A 22,093-nucleotide genomic window follows, 5' to 3' on the forward strand; every position below is an offset into this window, starting at 1 on the left:
TGCATCCAACAACAGTGGTCTACACATTTCTCTCAAGGGCATGTAAAACATTTTTCAGCAATGACTAAAAGAAACAAGTCTTAACAAATTTTAAAGAATTGAAATCAAGCAAAGTATTTTTTTCCCATCATAATCAAATGAAACTAAAAATCAGTAATGGAAGGAAACTAGGAAAACTAACAAATATTTGGAAATCAAACAACACATTCTTATCAATCAATGGATCAAAGAAGATTTCACGAGGGAAATTAAAATATACCCTGAGACAAAATAAAAATAAAAACCCAACATGCCAAAACTTATGGAATGCAGAAAAAGCAGTGCTAAGAAGGAAATTTATAGTTGTAAACATTTACATAAAAATGAAGATTTTAAACAACAACCTATGTTTACACCATAACGAATTAGAAAAAGAAGAGCAAACTAAACTAAAAGCAAGCAAAAACAAGAAAAAAATAAAAATGAGAGCAGAGATAAATAAAACAGATTTTAAGAATAGAAATTGGGCCGGGCATGGTGGCTCACGCCTGTAATCCCAGCATTTTGGGAGGCCGAGGCGGGTGGATCACCTGAGGTCAAGAGTTCAAGACCAGCCTGACCAACATGGTGAAACCCCATCTCTACTAAAAATACAAAACTGGGCCGGATTTAGTGGCGCATGCCTGTAGTCCCAGCTACTCGGGAGGCTGAGACAGAAGAATCGCTTGAACCCAGGAGGCAGAGGGTGCAGTGAGCCGAGATAGTGCCATGGCACTCCAGCCTGGGCAAGAAGAGCGAAACTCTGTTTCAAATAAATAAATAAACAAAAGAATAGAAATCGGCCAGGCGTGGTGGCTCATGCCTGTAATCCCAGTACTTTGGGAGGCTGAGGCGGGCAGATCATGAGGTCAGGAGACTGAGACCATCCTGGCCAACATGGTGAAACCACGTCTCTACTAAAAATACAAAAATTAGCTGGGCGTGGCAGGGCGTACCTGTAATCCCAGCTACTCAGGAGGCTTGGGTAGGACAACTGCTTGAACTCGGGAGGCGGAGGTTGCAGTGAGCCGAGATCGCGCTACTGCACTCCAGCCTGGCAACAGAGCTAGACTCCGTCCCAAAAAAAGAATAGAAATCAGCAAAACCAATTGTTAGTTCTTCAAAAGAATAAACACAATTGACAACCCATAAACTAGATTGAGAATAAAAGAGAGAGACTCAAATTACTAAAATCAGAAATAAAAGTGGGGGCTGGGTGTGGTGTCTAAGGCCTATAACCTCAGAATTTTGAGAGGCCGAGGCGGAGGGATCACTTTGGCTTAGGAGTTCAAGACAGGCCTGGGCAACATGGCAAAACCCTGTCTCTACTAAAAATACAAAAAAATTACCCTGTCGTGGTGGCACATGCCTGTAATCCCAGCTATTCAGGAGGCTGAAGCAAGAGAATTGCGTAAACCAGGAGGCGGAGGCTGCAGTGAGCCGAGATGGCACCACTGCACTCCAGCCTGGGTGACAGAGCAAGACTCTGTCTCAAAAAAAAGAAATAAAAGTGGCTCATGGCTTTCCTAATTAAGGACTGGACTATTTGCCACCCCCCCCCACCTTTTTTGAGTAACTTTGCTTTTTGGAAACAGTGATGAAGGTTTCTCCCTTTATTCTCAACAGTATGTACACCTCATACTACTCTCTACTGTCAAATTTCTAAATACTTTCTGCTTTTTTAATACTCTTTAAAAATTAGCAAATACCTAGTTATACTTTCAGTTAAGATAATACTTTTTCCCATTGGATTTTTTTCTTTATCTTTTAAATTCTTAACATTGACTATGTGAAGTAATACACTGTATACCCTGAACTCAGCTATGAGATATTTAACATATCAGGGGAGATATAAATAAATTAACTTCCATCAATTCCTAGACTACTTACACTGAAATTATGGACCAAAGCTTTCTAATTCAATTCCCAAGTGGCATTAAAACCAAGATGTTTTGTATTTCAAGAAACTTTATCCACGGTTATGAAAGTTTAAAAACTTATCAAATGTGTGGGAAAACTGCAATTTAAAGATAAATGATTAGGTTTCCTGTTATAATGTGAACCATAACTACACTAACTGGGTGATCTCTATCAAAGTAAACACTGTAAACAATAAAGGGTATCATTTGGCCAAGAGAAAGATAATTTCTGATTCCAATTCAACATTGCTCCTGTGTAACGTGTTTCTCTAGTTCTCAACTACACATTTATTCTTGAGTTATTTCTATGTTAGTTGTAGTTTTCTTTTTAAGTTGGCTCTGGGCAAAGTAAACCTTTCATAACAGATTGAGAACTGTTCAATTTCCTCAATTCTAAGATACAATTTTGCCCCCCCAATATTTCTAAAAACAAATGTCTCATAAACAAAATGTAATTGACTGTACTATTTACCTCCCTCAAATCAAATTTGATTATGTTTCAGAGTAGATCTTATCTTAGAATCAAGGAAGCAGGAAAATCAAAACACTTCTTCCCCTAGAATCGAATTCAATTAGAAAAGCCAAATCAAAGAGGCCTTAATTATTTTTTCCTATAACTGAGAACTTTATATTTAATTTTTAGAACAATTTATTCTGAACTCAAGTGATTTCTATTTCCTTATAAATTGGAAGATTCCAAAGAAACAGAGGTTTTAACACAAACCTGGATGAGAAATAAGTAACCAAGACCATCTCCCACCTTGAGGCTCATAAGGTGAAACAAAAGCTCCTCCTTGAGTTATATGCAATAGGGGTAAATTATCCTCAAAGAGCCAAGTTTCATTCAGGGTAAGGAGGCAGAAAAAATGGGTACCAAAAAGTAGTTGAGAACTCAGTCTGCTTTTTCTGGTTCTGTACATAAGGAGCTTGGAAGTTGCCACTCCATTCTAAGAAGTAAAAAGCTGAAAAGATCTGGTATTTAAGAACAGAATCCGATCTTTAAGAGCAGTAAGGACACAAGGCAGTGATCCAATTGTCCTTCTTGATGTTTACCCAGCTAAGTTAAAAACTTAGATCCACACAAAGTCTTGCACACAGGTATTTGCAGCAGCTTTATTTATAATTGCCAAGACGTGGAAGCAACCACAATGTCCTTCGGTAGTTGAATAGATAAATACACTATGGTACATCCAGAAAATGGAGTATCACTCAGCACCAAAAAGAAATTAGCTACCAAGCCATGAAAAGACACAGACCAATGTACACTGGTGAGCAAAAGAAGCTAATCTAAAAAGAATACATACTGTGTAATTCCATTATTATAATTCCATTAATTCCACAATTATATAATGGAATTATGTAATTGTGAGCAAGATACTTGCATTTTCTGTTTTCTTACATATCAAATAGTATAAGAGTATGAACTATGAGGAATAAATTAGGTAATATATGTGACATCTAAGCACAGTGCCTGGTATACATTAAGTGCTCAATAAGTAGTTGTACTATTTCTGTGATTCATTTAAGGAAATTAGAAACACATGAAAGTCTGGTATGACAGAGGTAAGAATATAAATAACAACAAAATGTTAAAAAATGCTTCAGGCAAAAACTTGGAAACAATAGGAAGTTAGCAAATTCCACATTAAAAGACTATAGGTCTTTTGGATATGGATAAATCAAGTGCTTAAAAAATAAAAATGATTTAAATAATATGCTTAATTTTCAAATATACATACAGAAATTTCTTTTTTTTGAAACCTATGGAATACTTATTTTTGAAACCTATGGAATACTAAATAAGCTGATTCTATGTAAGGCTACACAGAAAAATAAATACTGGAACCTACAGATCATATTCTCTGAATGTAGTGAAATTAAAAATTAACAAAAAATAACACAATCCATCCATCTACTTAGGTATCTCTCCTTAACTCTTCCTATGTGAAAATTACTCAAATACAAACAAAATGAGTATTACACATAAACATCTAGGAGATTTGACTAAAGTATTTGGAAGAAAAACTCATGCTTAAAATAAGCCTTAAGAAAATAAGTCAACCATCAGGATGGTTCTTGGTGAAACTGTAAACTGGTACAGATTTTCTGAAGAATAATTTGGTAATCTACCAAAATTTAAATCTACATGCCTTTTGACCCAGGATTTCACTTTCAGAAATGTACATTACAGAGGCATTTATATGTGTGCCTAGAAATCCAAGGAACCTAAGCAGTGTAACTATGAACATCTATCTTCATTAATGGCTGACTGTATAAATCATGATAAAGGTATTATAGAATACCACATAATTGCTAAGAATATACTGACAGGAATATTCATTATATATATACATATATACACACAGTATATTCACTGATAGGGAAAAAACATTCACAGAACAGTACTTACAGCATGGTACTGTTTACACACAAAAAAAAATTGACATAGGAATGCCTGGTGTATATAAAAGTATAAAAAAATGCCAAAACACTTGCACCAATTTAATGCTTATCTCTAGAGACAGGACTGGAAATGAAGGTGGGAGAAAAAAGGAAACTTGCTTTTTACTAAATATCTTTAGAATTTAGTTTTTTAAAAATAAAATGTATATTTTATAAACTTTTCTTTCTTTGGGAAGCTGAGGGGAAGGTAATAACAACAGGGAATATACCAACTTTCTAATAGTGTTTATTTCTAGATGGGAAAGGTTATGAAACATTTAAATTTTTCTTCTTTGTGTATCAGTTTTTCTACAAGAACCATAAATTATATTAATATTTAATTTTAACTTTTAATTCTTTAAAGGGGTTGATATGTTATCTACATGTTATGCTACAAAGAATTCAAGAAGAATGCCTGAGAACAGCCTACCTGCAAATATAATGATTGGGAGTACTGGGATAAAAGTTAAGAGAAAAATGAGTATTAAGTCCAGTAAAGAGACTACAGAGTAAATGAGAGGGAGGCATCAGGCACAGGTTACTGCAGATGCTGGCAACTACAGCTCCAGACAGCTGTACTACAGGAATTCTCAATCTTGACACTACCGACATTTTGGATTGGATAATTCTTTATTGTGAGAAGTGTCTTGTTAATTCAAGGATGCTTGGCAGCATCCCTGGCCTTTACCCATTAGAAGTCAGTTAGCATCCCTCCTCCCCAGCTGTGGCAACCAAAAATGCTTCCAGACATTGACAAATGTCCCCTGGGGGGGCATTTTTCAAATTTTGAATCCCCAAATCCTCTAGCACTGATACTACTATGCATAAAAAATAATGACAGTGACAGCCAGTAAGTTATAAATTCTTCTGTGTGCCAGTATTTTACAAGCATTGACTTAGTTAACCTTTATAACGCCATTAGATAGATGCTACAGGTTGTGTATCACTTATCCAAAATGCTTGGGACCAGAAGCGTGTTGGATTTGGGGCTTTTTCAAATTTTAGAATATTTGCATTGCTCATCAGTTCAGCATCCCTATTCTGAAAAGCCAAAATCCAAAAACTGGTTCAGTGAGCATTTCCTTTGAGCATCATGTCAGCACTCAAAGTTTCAAACTTTGGAGTATTTGAGATTTCAGATTTTTGGATTAGGGATACCCAATCTGTATCATTATCATTACCATTTTAAGGTGAAAAAAACAGAAACAAAAGTGAAATAACTTGCTAGTGCCAAACAGTTAATAAGTGGTAATGTCAGTATTTGACACTAGGCAGTATGTTCTACTGCCTTTCTAAATACCCACTCTCATTTATCCATTAAAGACTCTGTCCCAGAATTCCCAAGTACCTTCCTAATCTGGTTAACCAGGTTATTTGACATGTGATATTTTACCAGTATCTTCATTAACAATAATACTTAATATTTTTATTCAGTAACTATAAGAAAGACACTGAGCTAGGCACTTTACATGCATTCAATGACTTCAATAATTACAAAACTCTACATAAGATTCTTTACACAATTTTACAGCTAAGTAAACAAAATCTCTGAAAGTAACTTGCCAATGACAAATATCTCTACCAAGTAGCAGAGCTACAGCTCAATCTGAATGGCAAATCTCATGTCCTTTATCATACTGCACTTCCCAGACTCTGAGCAGGCGAAAGGAATATGCTTCTTGACCTCTATGTCCTGGTCCACTTAGTGTTTTTTTTTTTTTCCCCAAGAAGAGTCTCACTCTGTCGCGCAGGTTGAAGTGAGAGGCACAATCATGGCTTACTGCAACTTCTGCCTGCTGGGCTCAAGTGATTCTCCCACCTCAGCCTCCCGACTAGCTGAGACTACATGTGCATGCCACCATGTCCAGCTAATATTTTTTTAAGAGATGAGGTCTCACTATGTTGCCCAGGCTGGTTTCAAACACCGGGATTCAAGCAATCCTCCCGCCTCGGCCTCTCAAAGGGCCGGGATTACATGCTTGAGCACCAGGGCCACTGCTTTTATTGCACTAACCACAATGAGTTTCACATGGAAAAGTAAAGGATAAAGCAATTCAAAATTTAGAAGAGAAAGAAGAGAGAAACTAAGTTCAATAGCCTTTAATCTTGTCAGACTGAGTACTTCTACCTACCCCTAGTATCAAATCCCACATCTGCCTCAGTATCAAATCGCACATCTGTCCTGAAACTAAATTATAACCTCTTTAGTAGGTTATAGAAGAGGGAAAAAAGACCCTTTTACAAGATACAATAATAGATCTATGTCCTTTCAAGAATAACACTGATTCAGTGAATATTCTTCTAAAGTACTCAGTCAAGTACCTCATACAAATGAGGTATTTGTAGGTTATTGTATTGACTCAAGTACCTCATACAAATGAGGTATTTGTAGATTATCGTATTGTCTTAATGATTCTATTATCGTAACACAGAGGTTACCAAAATGTCATTCAAATAAGCCTGATAAAATACAGTTTATTTCCCATAAGCAAAGTCACCTTACTCAAATCATTGTGGCTGTATGACATTGCTATGGGAGCTCTAAAAACAAGCTATTTTGTAACGAGTAAGCAGTCCTTTTACTTGGTAGCAGAGTAAAATATAGCATCTGACAAATACGAAAATAGTTTGGTAATACTATTATTCTTCCCTGGAAATTTTTCCTAAGAAGTACCCTGAAGGTGTAAATTAAATGTATTCCAAATTTTTCTGTGCTTCCTTAAGTATCACATACCCTTAATCCAAGTTATCTCATTTTTTTTTTTCAGAAGTTCCAATAATTGTAAGAAAGTAGTTGTGTAACTTTGGAAAAGTCTAGGGGCAAAGGTTATAGTAGTCCATTAGAGCTTAAAATTTCCTTGAAATCTCTTATCTCGGTTCCATCAATAAATTCGCCTTGTGACCTTGGGCAAACCTATACTTTGTGTGTCAGTACCCTCCTCTCTGAAATGCAGATAAAAGCAGTACCTACAACACAGAGTTGGTGTGAGAAATAAGTGATCTCATTAGAATCATACCTTGGCACAGTGGACACGTGAATATCAATAATTGGTAGTTGCAAAGAAATGTATTTTATTACTATTCATGTTTTCTCACAGAAAAAGAAAGGACCCTAGTGCAACTACTAAGAATAAGGGTCAAAGGTGAAGTAGACAGCCTTAAGAAGGGAATAAACATTTGAAACAGGGATGCAGGAGAGTAAAGTAGAAGAGTAAGGTTGGCAATTTATTGACACTAAAGGGTACTGGCCTCAAAATAAATAAAAAGGAATGTTGAAAGCAGTGAGGCTATGCCTGAGTTTGGACATTAATTTCTACTCACATTTAGTAGAGTAATATTTACTTCCACACCAAAATGTCAAATGGCCTATAATTATAAGACAAAATATAGCAGCCTTGTCTAATAATCTCAAAGTGACTTATAACTACAATTGATCCTTGTTCATTGGCTTTACTGAAGGGAAGGAAATAGTGTCATTAATGCAAAACAGTAGAGAACTATAATCAGTCCTACCAAATCAAACTCTACTTAAACACAAAATCTGTGGAAACAACCCAAATCAAGTGTACTTCTGCATTATTTAGAAAACATTTAATAATAGAGTTCAGAATATATATACTGGCTTAAGAAAAAAATTACTCAAGAGAAAAAGACTATCCGTAATATTTCATATTTCTTCAAACTAGTATTTTAATAAATCCAAACAAACTTTTTTGAATGTTCCAAATTAATGTCTATTTTACATTTATTTTGACTTTGAAATGCATTATACATGTTTTGCAACAATGTCATTATCATTCCCTCATTTTATTGCAGTTTAAGGGGAAATAACTGGATTTTAAATTTTTTGTCCTTGTTAAAACAAAATATAATATTTACAGTTTAAGATGTTACTCTATGAAAATTATGAAACAAGAGTAACTACAGTTAGTAATACAATACCTGTACTTTAACCTAATAAGCAGGTTAAAATAACCCATATCCTTCTTATCTTTGAGGTCTTGCCCATGAAAGCCATATATTCTATCACTATTCAAGAATGTTAAATTTCAAGCCTAAAAATAAAACATTCATCAAATATTTGTTTATAAGGTTTTGAAGAAAGTCACAATAATATTTGTTTATAATAGCTAACATCAGGTTTCTTCAGGTCTTTGGGATTGGGATCCCCCAGTATTCATAATAAAGGAATCTGAGCAGTCCTGCTTTAAAGATACTTGCTTATCTTTGTCTTACTCAGCACCTCAACTTTGTATCCATTTCTTATTAATCTCTAGATTTTCTGAGACTAAAGTAGTACCTGACACTTTATAAGTGATTATTAAATTTTTATCAAATAAATGAATGAGGAATGCAAAGATAAGATGTAGTCCTTGATCTTAAAAATATCAGTATGGTAGAAGAGGTAAGATATGCAAACAATGAACAAATAAGGCAGAATTTTATCAAAACCATGAATGAGATACCCCAAAGCAACAGAATTTCAGGAAACTGAGAATCACACCAGTATGGAAAGGAGGTCACATTTTAATGAGGCTTTGAAAGATGGAGTATCATTTCAAAAAGCATTTCAACTTTCTGGGATATCTGTGATACCAGGAGCCACTTCTACCATTTTGTAGCAATTGTATGGAAAAGAAAGCAAAGGATTTTTAGAAACAGAATCTTTAAGTCCTTTCAGAATGTTTTACCATGTTAGAGTTGAGGCAAGAGAAAAGTCTGAGAGGAGCTGGTGATCACACTGTGGAGCTTTTCTACCTTGTTCTTCTAACTCCTTCCTTTCTTTTTCTACTGGGTTTTGAAATCAATTTTGTACAAATTCAAATCCTAGTTCATTAACATACAAGTATATGACCTTGATCAAGATACTTACTTTATTAATTAAATGCACAGGGCTTGACATTTTAAAAAGCACCTCAAATGAAAACTAGAGGTGAGACAGCGACAAACTATAGTTCTTAACCAAAATACATATTAGTGTCATCTCAGGAGCTATTTCGAAATGGATGATCATATTCCATCCTAGACCCAAAGCCCAGAATATCTAGGCAAGTGTTTCCAGGAATACTTTGAAGAAGTTTCCCAAAATGATTTGAAAGGTAGATGAAATTAAGAAATTCTTATGTTCGTGTCGTCCTGTCCATAAAAAGAAAATTAAGAAATTCTAGTAAATAAAGGATGACATACAGCAATATGCCAGATTAAATCAACATTTAAAGATGGCCCATAGGAAAGGATCCTAATAAAGCAGGCTTCAACACAACCAGGTAAACCAGGAGGCAATATCACAAAAAGTGAGGAAGAAAGTTTCAAGGAAAAAATGGTCAATAATGCCAAATAAGTTAAAGAAAAAGACAACCAGAAGGCCTTTTACTGACCTTTAATAAAAGTAGTTTTGTGTTAAGGAGAGAAGCCAAATGGTGAGAAATTAAGTACTGGATGGGAAATTTAATTTTTTCTTTACACCTGGCTGTAAAATGAAGAAAAGATACCACACCAAGATGTTTTGCCAAGGGAGGGTGCTATTCTTTGTTTTACTTTTTAATAAACTTAATCTGGTGAAGATTTAATCAGTGAAGAACAATCTAGACCAGGTATCCCCAACCCCCAGTCCGTGGCCTGTTAGGAACCAGGCCACACAGTAGGAGGTGAGTGGTGGTGAGCATTACTGCCAGAGCTCTGCCTCCTGTCAGCGGCAGGAGATCAGCGGCAACATCAGATTCTCAAAGGAATGCAAGCCCTATTGTACACTGCTCATGTGAGGGATCTAGGTTGTGTCCTCCTTATAAGAATATAATGCCTGATGATCAGTTTCATCCTGAAACCATCCTGCCCCCCTCCCACACACACACACACCCTGGCAGAAAAATTGTCTTCCACAAAACCAGTCCCTGATGCCAAAAAAACTGGGAGCCACTGGTCTAGACGACATTAGATACATTCCATACATATGTTGATCTGGAATTTGCTATAAGACAATTTCATCTCCGCAAAATCTATTAGGATATCTTTTAACATACACACTGATGTCCATGCTAATACTAAAAGGCAAGTTAAACAGGCTCTATATAACGTGGCCCTGCAATTATCTTAAAAGAAGTTTACTTATTCTAATTACTATAATTGCACCAGTACTAAGAACTAACAATTCTGCTGTGTAGTTAGTAGCAAACATTCCAACCAGCTACTCAATAATTACCTCATTTGCCAATTCAAACAGCTTTCACTTGCTACATGTCTGAGGCTGGGAGGTGCAACGAGGTATGTTATGATCTTTCTTGCTATACTTAGAAACAGAAGCATTCTTTATACAACCCAGTTCAAGTGGACAACTACATTTTTAAATCATCATATTACCAGAGAAATCCTTACTGCCTACTCAGAACATTTTCTTCATGATTATTTAGAAAATGATTATCCCATTTTTGTAGTAAAAGATATTGCCTGACCTTTCATAAGATATATACCAAGTTTCTGTAAGTTCTTTTGCTAAACTGAAAAGAGTTGAAATTGACAGTTTAAATACTGTCTATGAGCTGTCCCTCAATGTTCCTCTAAATTCTTCCCATTACCTGAAATTCTAATTGATCATTCAATACACATTCCTCCTTAAAAATGGGTGGAACGGGCGGGCGCAGTGGCTCAAGCCTGTAATCCCAGCACTTTGGGAGGCCCAGACGGGCAGATCACGAGGTCAGGAGATCGAGACCATCCTGGCTAACACGGTGAAACCCCGTCTCTACTAAAAAATACAAAAATCTAGCTGGGCGAGGTGGCAGGCGCCTGTAGTCCCAGCTACTTGGGAGGCTGAGGCAGGAGAATGAAGTAAACCCGGGAGGCGGAGCTTGCAGTAAGCTGAGATCCGGCCACTGCACTCCAACCTGGGTGACAGAGCGAGACTCTGTCTCAAAAAAAAAAATGAGATCACGAGGTCAGGAGATTGACACCATCCTGGCTAACACGGTGAAACTCCATCTCTACTGAAAATAAAAAATAAGCCAGGCATGGTGGCAGGTGCCTGTGGTCCCAGCTACTGAGGCAGGAGAACGGCGTGAACCCAGAAGACGGAACTAGCAGTAAGCTGAGATCGCGCCACTGCACTCCAGCCTGGGCAACAGAGCGAGACTCTGTCTCAAAAAAAAAAAAAAAAAAAAAAAAAAAAAAATTCAAGTATTCTTGTGAATACTATTAGTCTTTCACATCCTGGAATCAGACTTTCCCTCTAATTTCTATTTTGGGCCAGCCTTAATTAAGAAAGAGTTTTAATTTGGAAGAAAATAGAGCTAGTTTTGAATTACATGAATCAGAAAAAGTAGATTCTGCAGAAACATAGCAAAGGGCTCTACAAAAGTAGAGGGCAACTTATAGCTGGCCACGGGGCACGCTAGAGTGTAAGTAAAGGAGAAATATCAGGAAAAGAGATTTTATGTTACCTGGCTATCTAATGGATAGAAGACGGGAAGCAAGGTGTTGATTTATTCTTGATCAGGTAGCATGTTCTACACAGTGGTTCTAAGAAGTGGCTTTCAAAGCAGAAGTGGGTAGTTTTTAACTATTTGAATTAGATAACCTATAGATTCTTTTAAGTTCTTACTTTTTATAAATCTCATATACAAAAACATATCCCCTAAGGACCAGGGATGAAGTATATGAATCATACCGTGATTATGTGAATTATATCTCACTGATATTTCTTAAAAATAAATACTCATTTATTTTCAATTTGCAAAATGTATTTTGCAAGTACAAAATTTCAGAATAAAGAACAGTACTTTTTTTTAAATTTCAAATAAATAATCAAAGGTAAATTAAAATGTAAAACCTTTGTCTAATACCAAATTAGCAAATACCAAATCTGACATTTAAAAGAGATTTCTGAGCAGCTGCAGACCTCACCAAGACAATGCAGACTCCACTGACTATTCCTGTGCCTGTGCTCCAGTTACCCTGGGGCCCTGATGGCTTCAGTCGTGGCACTGCCCCTGATGGACGCTGGGGCCCTTGAAGTGAGAGGTTCCTGAAATCCAACAGTGTCCCATAGTTCAAGAATTGCAGGAATCCCAGGAGCAGTGGGCTCGAGCTGCCCTTCGGGAGTGTTACCTCTGCAACATGCTGGCTACAGTGTGTCGACAGGTGAGCTTCACATTACACAACTGTGTGCACATGGCTGCCCACTTCGGAGCCACCAATCTGGACATGGCCAACTTCTATGTGTCACAGCTGCAGACTCCCATAGGTGTGCAGAGGTGCTGCTCTAATGTACTGACATTATTTCACAAACCTTCAAGCCTGTGCAGCTGGAGCACAGGTACAGGAATAGTCAGTGGAATCTGTATGGTCTTGGCGAGGTCCACAGCTGCTCAGAAATCTCTTTTAAATGTCAAATTTGGTGTTTGCTAATAAAGATCTGTGTTCACCTTTCTGCTTGAGTGTAAGCCACAGTATCCCAGGCCTCCCAATGTTCCCCAGCCAGGAACTCTGGGCCTCATGGAGTTATGGGCCTCCTTGGAATTCTGAGCCAAGCCCCAAGCAACTCTGGACTCCTGAGACCTCCTTTGTCTTATCAGTAAAATTCTGCAACTCTAGGAATTTTAGGTCCCGTTGGAAGGAATGCTGTACCTCACAGAACTCTGAACTCTCTAGATATAGGCCTGATGTCATTTCCTAAAGTCTGGGGCTTGAGGGTGGGGTAATACAGGTGGGCAAATTACAGAGTGGTAAGTTATTTATTGAAGAGGTTGCAAAGTTCAGCCACCCTGAAGATACTCCCAAATGCTTCCCTCCTGCTAAAGAAACAACTACTCCAGGAAAAGAGATTTCCACTCAATATTGGCAAGGATGAAATACATACGAGTATTCACACACCTATCAAAACTGTATTAGTTGGTATGACATTTTCAGTTAACATCCTTTACCATGCCATCTACTTCTGGGAATGAAACACACAGAGAAAAACACTGCAATAATATTTTAACAATAAAAAAAGTGTGTGAGTGTGGTGGCAGAGGGAGACCTTCCAGGTCCAATGATGGGAGGTAGGCTAAGCGTATTATGATACACCTATACAAATATTATTCAGCCATTAAAAATTAGCTTTTAAAAATCTGACATAGAGAAATGCTTGCCATAGCATGAGATGAAGAAAGTATACAAAGTAAATATGGTATTACAGCTATGCCTAAGATGCAGAAAATATAACAAAATTTAACAGTGGTGATGTCCTCTCTCTTAAAATGCCATATACTTCTTCATATTATTTTCTAATAAAAAAAAATTTGTAATAAGTCTTAGTTTTTATAGGAAAAATATTTCAAGCCATATATCTGAATATCTGTTACATCAAAAAACAGTAGTTACCTAAATATCCAACCACATTTCAAACAAATATATAATTCATGTTGATTCAACAACAAAGGCAAACATCCACATATATAAAATCAGGCTCAAAATCTCAAAGTAAAACTGTTTTTAAAGTTTATTAACTTTTAATAAAATCAATTCCTAAGATTCTATCGCTGACATTAAATATCTGACACAGTCAAGGGAAAACAAGATACTCAAAAGGTTTGCAAGGAGTAGCATTAATATTCAGCAACTATAAAACAAGTGCACCCTTCAGACTAAATAGTCATGTCACATAAAAAACTTGAGCACGACATTAACCTACACAGAATAACAGGTAAAAAGTCATATTGTGTTTTTAAGAATCCAAGCTACTCAGCTAAACCATGTTTAAAGAAGGAAAAGAATAAATTCTCAACCATCTTTTAAATCTGACTCTTACCAGAAAAGAGCTTTGCCCAGCAATCTATACTGAATTACAAAGAGCACACATCTGCCCCAAATGCTTATAATCAAAAATGTTCAACCAAAACAGAAGTCCAAACTAAGGATTAATCAAATATTTAGCTTATTAATTGCATATCATTGTCTACCATCCCTGCTTTCCCTTTTCTTCATTCCTTGTTTTGGATCTTAAAACTCACTCATAAAAATGCACGAATAAAAATATGTTTAAAATTAACATTTAAACAATTTACTGATTTGCTAGGCATTTTACATATATAATATATAGACTAAGTACATTCATATACACAATTATCTGAAGCCCTCTGTGAGGTGGGGTAATCACTCACAGTACACAGCGTTCCTGTGTAAGTATCTCCACTCTACCACCATCCCACACCCACAGGTTCTTAAGGAACCCTACCACAGCTCTTTTATTTTTATTTTTCATATTTCTTTTTAGAAATGGGTCTCACTCTATTGCCCAGGCTTGTCTCGAACTCCTAGGCTCAAGCAATCCTCCTGCCTGGGCCTTGCAAAGTGCTGGGATTACACACATGAATGAGCCTGGCCTTCCTTTACTTTTTGTAATCACAACACAATGCTTGGATTATAAAAGACTAGGTAAGGTTTGGAGCAATGGCTCATACCTGTAACCCCAGCTAAGGTGAGTGGATCACTTGTAGTCAGGAGTTGGAAATCAGCCTGGCCAACATGGTGAAACCCTGTCTCTACCAAAAATACAAAAATTAGCCTGGTGTGGTGGTGTACGCCTGTAGTCCCAGCTACTTGGGAGGCTTAGGCAGGAGAAGACTGCTTGAACCCAGGGGAGCGGAGGTTGCAGTGAGCCGAGATCACTCCATTGCACTCTAGCCTGGGCAACAGAGTGAGACTCCGTCTCCAAAAAATAAAAATAAAAAGACTAGTAAATATTTGTTGTGAAAAGGAAAGTGAGATTCAAAGTGATCTGTCCACAGTCATACAGCTTGTCTGTGACAGAAATTGAAGTTTTCAACTAGACTAAGTATGATATTCTTTTCAGTGTAACAGTTGCTGCACTATTATACTGTAGATATAAAGTTAGTTTAAATACAGAGGCTTATTTTCATGGTGTGACAAAAACGTTAAATCAAAAACATGAATAAAATTTTACAAAATTGCCAAAATAAATTGTAAATTCCAAATTTAAACACAACAGTGAGTTACTAGTCTCAAGATTCTAATCGATCCTATCAGACTGATAAAGTTACCACATAAATCCAAATAAAAACTGACTACATGGCACTTTAAATGTACATTACTATACCATTTATTTAATTAAATGTAATTAGTAGTGTGGATTTCCCTGGAAATTCCTTTGAGGGTAGAAGTAATCATTTTCATTTTCATGTCATCCGCTTGATCAGTAATTCTTAGCACTCACACTGCTGATGTACATAAACTTAATTACTAATCATTCAATTAAAATTTACCCTCTGAACCAGGACAAGCATGCTATGGAAGAGCTCATCCTTTATGTTATTGTTGTAATTATTTCCATCTGTAACATAATAAACAATTTATAGCCTTCTATCATTAAACACTTGAGTTAGTTAAGAATGAACTGCAAATCTTCACATTTGATTCTTTGATATGCATAATTACCTTGTATTTATCATCTGCTTACTTAAGAGTTCTGGACAGTACAAGAAACAGAAGCCCCAAAGTCTAAAACTTTCTTGCTTCTAAATAGGAACCTATTTATTTGAACTGTTAGTAAATTTGGGGGACATCCTATTTAGTTTATCAAAATACATGTAAATATTATAACTCTGCAACACTTGTATGCATTTGCAGATAATTTTAATTTCCAAGCTAAATTTTACCAGAACTTTTTATCTCCATTACTATGGCAGTCCAAAATTACAATTTTGCTAATTTTTCTTTTTTTTTTTTTTTTTTTTTTTTTTTTTTTTTTTTTTTGAGACGGAGTCTCACGCTGTTGCCCAGGCTGGAGTGCAGTGGCGCGATCTCGGCTCACTGCAAGCTCCGCCTCCTGGGTTCACGCCATTCTCCTGCCTCAGCCTCCTGAGTAGCTGGGACTACAGGCGCCCGCCACCGCGCCCGGCTAATTTTTTGTATTTTTAGTAGAGACGGGGTTTCACTGTGGTCTCGATCTCCTGACCTTGTGATCCGCCCGCCTCGGCCTCCCAAAGTGCTGGGATTACAGGCTTGAGCCACCGCGCCCGGCCAATTTTGCTAATTTTTCTATATTTTTAGGCATCAAAAAAATGATTCTATTCACATACCAATTCTGTAACACAGTTAAATATTGGCCTTAAACACTACAAAATTACTTCAGCTCTTTCTTTTCCACATTTCCTCCTAAAAATTCAGTCCAAAAGTCATTACATGAGACTGAAAGAGGTAGATGTCCATGCTGGAGAGAAAACCACAGTGGCCCAGAACAGGGTATTAGGGTATTAGAGCCTACAGAATGAGGAAAAGTTTCTAACAGAGCATGAGAAGAATGGACTAGCATGAGATGTCTGAGTTAAATAGGCTGAGGGGCATCCACATGAGAAGAATGGCCTGGCATAAGACATCACAGCACAAGAGAGGTAAGCAGGGCCACTGCCTCCCCCTTAATTACACTAATTCCTCCTGCAATTAACTAATCCATTACCTCCCTCGGGTTCTTCCCTAGTATTTTTCAGAGAAGAAAGGGAAGAACCTGAAGGAGGTGATGGATTAATTCCAGGGGGATTGATCAAATAAGTACATATATGGAGGATAATGGTATTTCACCATCAGAAAGAAAATACAAATATGGGAGAGATGAAAATTAGGACCCTTACAGTGATGGAATGAAATTGGAGATGTAAGTGTGCACTTACAATTTTCAATACATACACACACATAAATATATATAAACGTATGTGTCTGTGTATAACATACACTTGTTACTTTCTGATTTTGATGGTATATTATGGCTATATAGGAGAATATCCTTGAGGAAGAGAAATATACTAAAGTAGGGGGACAAAAGAGGAGCATCCATCTCAAATATCCTAGGAAAAAACTTATGTACTGTACTTGTAACTTTGGTTTAGAATTGTTTCAAAATTTAAAATCAACACATTATTTTCAGCACAGTAATCATGTGCAGTAAATAATGACGTACACTTCTAATTATATAAAATACTTTGTACCTATAATTTTCAATATTTTAGGTAGATAACCTCTTTGAGATTCTAAATATGCAATGTCTCCAGAATATAAAGACATGATAAAAATCTCAATTATATTTCAGAAAGTTTGGCAAGTCAGTGAACCCATTCAGCATCCCCCTTCCCTAATAAAATTTGATCCACAGACTTCAGCACCTTAGCCACTGCTTTAAATGGCTATATACTCCAATATAGTAAAACAGACCAAAAAAACCTCAAGACCTAGATATAAATACATGAAAATTATTACTTAAAATGCGGGTTTTTTTTTTTTTTTTTTTTTTTTTTTTTCCCCAAAAACAAAGTTTGAGTAAAATTAACAAGGATGGCAAATTTACCAGTACAAAGGTCTTTCATGGCAGACAGGTCATACCTTCCCAATCTTTAAAATAATTCTAAGGTTCTGTAGTTCAATAGTGAAACAAGTACAATATCCTGGCATAAAACTATCTTTCAGACAAAATCCACCTGCTGCGTATTAAGAAATGTAACACTTGAAAACTCCCCACCTTGGGAGAGAATAAACCTGATTCATAATATAAAAACCACTCAATCTACAAATGCTTTCAACAGAAAGATGAACTAAATATAAAGGGGGAAATTCTGACCTCCTTTGGTGCTAGACTGCAGTCATAGCTAGGCAGGAGGTGTTATTATTATCTCATATTTAAAATTATATTTCAGACATATGTGATACAGTCACCTAAGAAAAGGATGGACCCCCTTGACCCACAATAGTATTTGGCCTCCATGACCTAGTCTAGGAAAGATTTAGAAACTACCCATTATGGAGAAAGAAAGAGCAGTCTTCCTTGCCAAGATGAAAACTACATACTAAAGGAGTCTCCTATGTGAGAATTACATTTCCATCTGTAAAGAAGTTGCATTAACATGTGCTCCCTTCATGCCCTTGCCTTCCATTCAGTACTGAGTTCTTTTAAAATACTGACAGACTATGCAGCCTTCACATTTCTGTCCCAACATCTGGCTAATTAAAATTAACAAATGTGATAACATTTTTACTTCAGTCCATCTATCCAATCAATCTTGAGTGTATTCATAACCAAGAGAACAGTTTCTCTAGGTCTCTGACAAACACGACTATCCTTACCTCTCTTTACTAATTTAGCCTATATAGCCTATATACTATGAAGTTCGTCTTAGGCTTCTCGGTCTGTCAAAAGAAAAGATAGCTGTGTTTTTCAACACTGGAGTTTCTTATATCATTTTCAAAGACCATATTAGGATAGTATATGTATGAGAAGCAAAAACAGATTAAGAATTATAATTCAGTGACTTGCTAATATATATTTTTAAAATCACACGGATGACCTTTTTAAAGACTGCCAAATAAAACTGGGATATTATCAAGATTACATTTCTTACACATATCAATCCAGATACTGCTCTTGTTACAGAACTAATTTTTTTTTTTTTTTTTTTTTTTTACGTTTGAAAAAGAATCTCAGTCATTCTGTTGCCCAGGCTGAAGTGTAGTGGTGTGATCTCAGCTCACTGCAACCCCTGCCTCCCGGGTTCAAGCAATTCTCCTGCCTCAGCCTCCTGAGTAGTTAGGATTACAGGTGCACACTACACCCAGCTAATAGACTACAATCTGTAAGACTGATTTTACAAGTATTTTTTCCTAATTACACTGTTCCATGATTAAGACACTGGATTTAAGCCATTAATTCAAATTAAGAATTAAGCGAACAAAACATGAATATACAAATTACTGAAAAAAAAGTACCATTTTTTCTCATGAATTAGTAAATGATTAAGATAATGGCATGCTTTTTAGCCGTAAAGTCCCCTTTCTCTAAATTTCCATAGCATTTGGTTTACACATTTCTTATGCCACTTAACACATTATGATTCATGGTATAGTTATGTGTATATTATTTTCCTCCTCTACTATTATAGTGTATTCATGTACCTTTAAAATCTCTCTCAAGCATCTAAAACAGTCATAACATCCATGGAATGAATAGCCTAGCCTTCAAATATACCATAAATCTCTTCAAATTCAGGAAAAAAAAAATTTCCTTTTTTCTTAATATATAATCTTTAGTAGAACAAACTTTTAAAAAACAATTTTGCTGGCCAGGCATGATGGCTCACACCTGTAATCCCAGCACTTTAGGAAGCCAAGGAGAGAGGACTGCTTTAGGCCAGGAGTTCAAGGTTAGCCTGGGCAACACAGTGAGACCCCATCTCTACAAAACAATTTTTTTTTTTTTTTAATTAGTTGGGCATAGCGGTGTGTGCCTGTGGTCCCAGGTACTAGGGAGGCTGAGGTGGGACGATCACTTGAGCCCAGGGGCTCAAGGCTGCAGTGAGCTCTGCACCACTGGGCTCCAGCTTAGGCACCAGAACAAGACCTTGTTTCAGAAACAAAAGAAGAAAATGGAAGGGGAAGGGGAAGGGGAAGGGGAAGGCGGGAGGAGGAAGGAGGAGGAGGGAGGAAGGAGAGAGGGGTAAGTAGGAAGATGGAAGTGGGGAGGGAGAGGGGGAAGGGGAGAAAAGGAAAAGGAAAAGGGAAAAGGGAAAGAAAGGAAAAGAACAATTTGCCAGTATGTGCCAAGAGCCACAAAATGTTCAAATACTTTGATCTAATAATCCTACTTCAGGAATTATTAACAAATAAATAATAATGATACTGCCAACATACATATAACAAAACTCTGTTTAAAGATCTTCATTGTCATGCTATTTGTAACAAGGGTAGGGGTAAAAACAAACCTAGTGTTGTTCATCAGTAAAAAAAATAAATTACAGGTCAGGCACAGTGGCTCACGCCTGTAATCCCAGCACTTTGGGAGGCTGAGGCGAGTGGATCACAAGGTCAGGAGTTCATGACCAGACTGGCCAAGATGGTGAAACCCCATCTCTACTAAAAATACAAAAATTAGCTGAGCGTGGTAGCAGGCACCTGTAATCCCAGCTACTGGGGAGGCTGCGGCAGAGAACTGCTTGAACCCGGGAGGCGGAGGTTGCAGTGAGCCGAGACAGCACCCTGCACTCCAGTCTGGTCGACAGAGCAAGACTTCGTCTCAAAAATAACATAACATAACATAACATAAAATACAAAATTTATAGTATATTCAGTCTCAGATTAGACTACACATATAGTCATTAAGCATTATCATTAAAATGCTGACCAAAATTCCCATTCTGTAAAATTTTTATTGAAGCGTTATGAGATCAAACAAAACAAATCATTCAAATGTCAAATGATAAAGTAATGGCAAAATATCAGATAGCCACAGCTGGAAACATTATGCAGTTGTCAAAAGTAAAATATGGAGGATAAACACAGCATATATTAATGATTATCATCTCTTGCTGCTAAGTCTTTATTTTCCTTTAGTTTTTTTTTTCTTTTTAGTATTCCCTAACTGTCATGTAATTCAGGAATTAGCATGAAAAAATATCCTTTTCAAAAAGGCAGGTCCTCCTTGATGACTCCAAATAAGTCTCACCATATTTATTTCTTTCCAGAAAATAGCACAATTTGTAATCATTTGACTTACTGTTTGCTTATCTCCCTAAATTAACATAAACTCTGGTAATCTTCCTACGTAAATAAACACTACATAATTGCTGTAAATTTATAACTCCAAGAATGTAGTATTTATATGGGAAGATCAATGAACTAAACCAAAGGGTAAGAAAGAGAACATACCAAGCATATACACTTTAAAAAATTAAGCTTGTAACAAACGGTTTTGGTAGGGCTACTTAACCATTTGAAAAATAAACATCAGATTCCTGCCTCACAACTCAGATCAAAAAAAACATATGGACTTAAGATTTCAAAATAAAAAATTAATTAAAGTTAGTCTTTAATTAGTCACTTAGTCTGTATACTCAATATACTTAATATGTAGTAGAACTTCTAATAACCTTGAATCAAGCAAGAAGACATTAAGAAAACCATAAAGAAAAAGACTGAGGTCAGACATAATGGCTCACACCTGTAATCCTAGCACTCTGGGAGGCCAAGGCAGATGGATCGCTTGAGCCCAGGAGTTCGAGACCAGCCACGGGCAACATGGCGAAACATCATCTCTACAAAAAAAAATACAAAAACAAAAAATTAGCTGGGCACGGTGGCACACAACTGTAGTCTCAGCTACTTGGGAGGCTGAGGGGGGAGGAGGACTTGAACCCAGGAGGCAGAGACTGCAGTGAGCCAAGATTGTGCCACTGCACTCCTCCAGCCTGGGTGACAAAGTGAGATCCTGTAGGTAGGTAGATTGGTAGGTGGGTAGGTGGGAGGGAGGGAGGGAGGGAAGGGAGGGAGGGAGGGAAGGAGGGAGGAAAGGAAGGAAGGAAGGAAGGAAGGAAGGAGGGAAGGAAGGAAGGAGGGAGGGAGGGAGGGAGGGAGGGAGGGAGGGAGGGAGGGAAGGAAGGAAGGAAGGAAGGAAGGAAGGAAGGAAGGAAGGAAGGAAGGAAGGAAGTTTGGATAATATAAAAATCAAGCTAATAGAAAACACAACACACAAAAAATTCTGGAAAAAAATGTCAATGCCTACCAACAACAACATAATAATAATGCCCTCAGAGTACCTACCTACCTAAACTTAAGAAAAAAAAAGTTTTTAAAAATAAACTGGAACACACCATTTATAAAAGAATATCAAAGGTAAATAAACATAAAAAATAACTGGCAATGGCCAGCCACGGTGGCTCACACCTGTAATCCCATCACTTTGG

At 36.8% G+C, this 22,093-nt stretch overlaps 1 protein-coding gene and 1 pseudogene across 1 annotated transcript in view; one reads left to right on the forward strand and one right to left on the reverse strand.

Annotated features, from left to right (window-relative positions):
* Positions 1-22,093, reverse strand: part of SEPTIN7 (septin 7) — a 105,187-nt gene that overhangs the window by 46,419 nt on the left and 36,675 nt on the right. The gene's annotated exons all lie outside the window — the stretch shown is intronic.
* Positions 12,283-12,808, forward strand: LOC107129132 (gem-associated protein 7-like; annotated as a pseudogene).

The sequence above is a fragment of the Macaca fascicularis genome, chromosome 3 (genome assembly GCF_037993035.2).
Source record: "Macaca fascicularis isolate 582-1 chromosome 3, T2T-MFA8v1.1".
In the NCBI taxonomy this organism is placed as follows: Eukaryota; Metazoa; Chordata; class Mammalia; order Primates; family Cercopithecidae; genus Macaca; species Macaca fascicularis.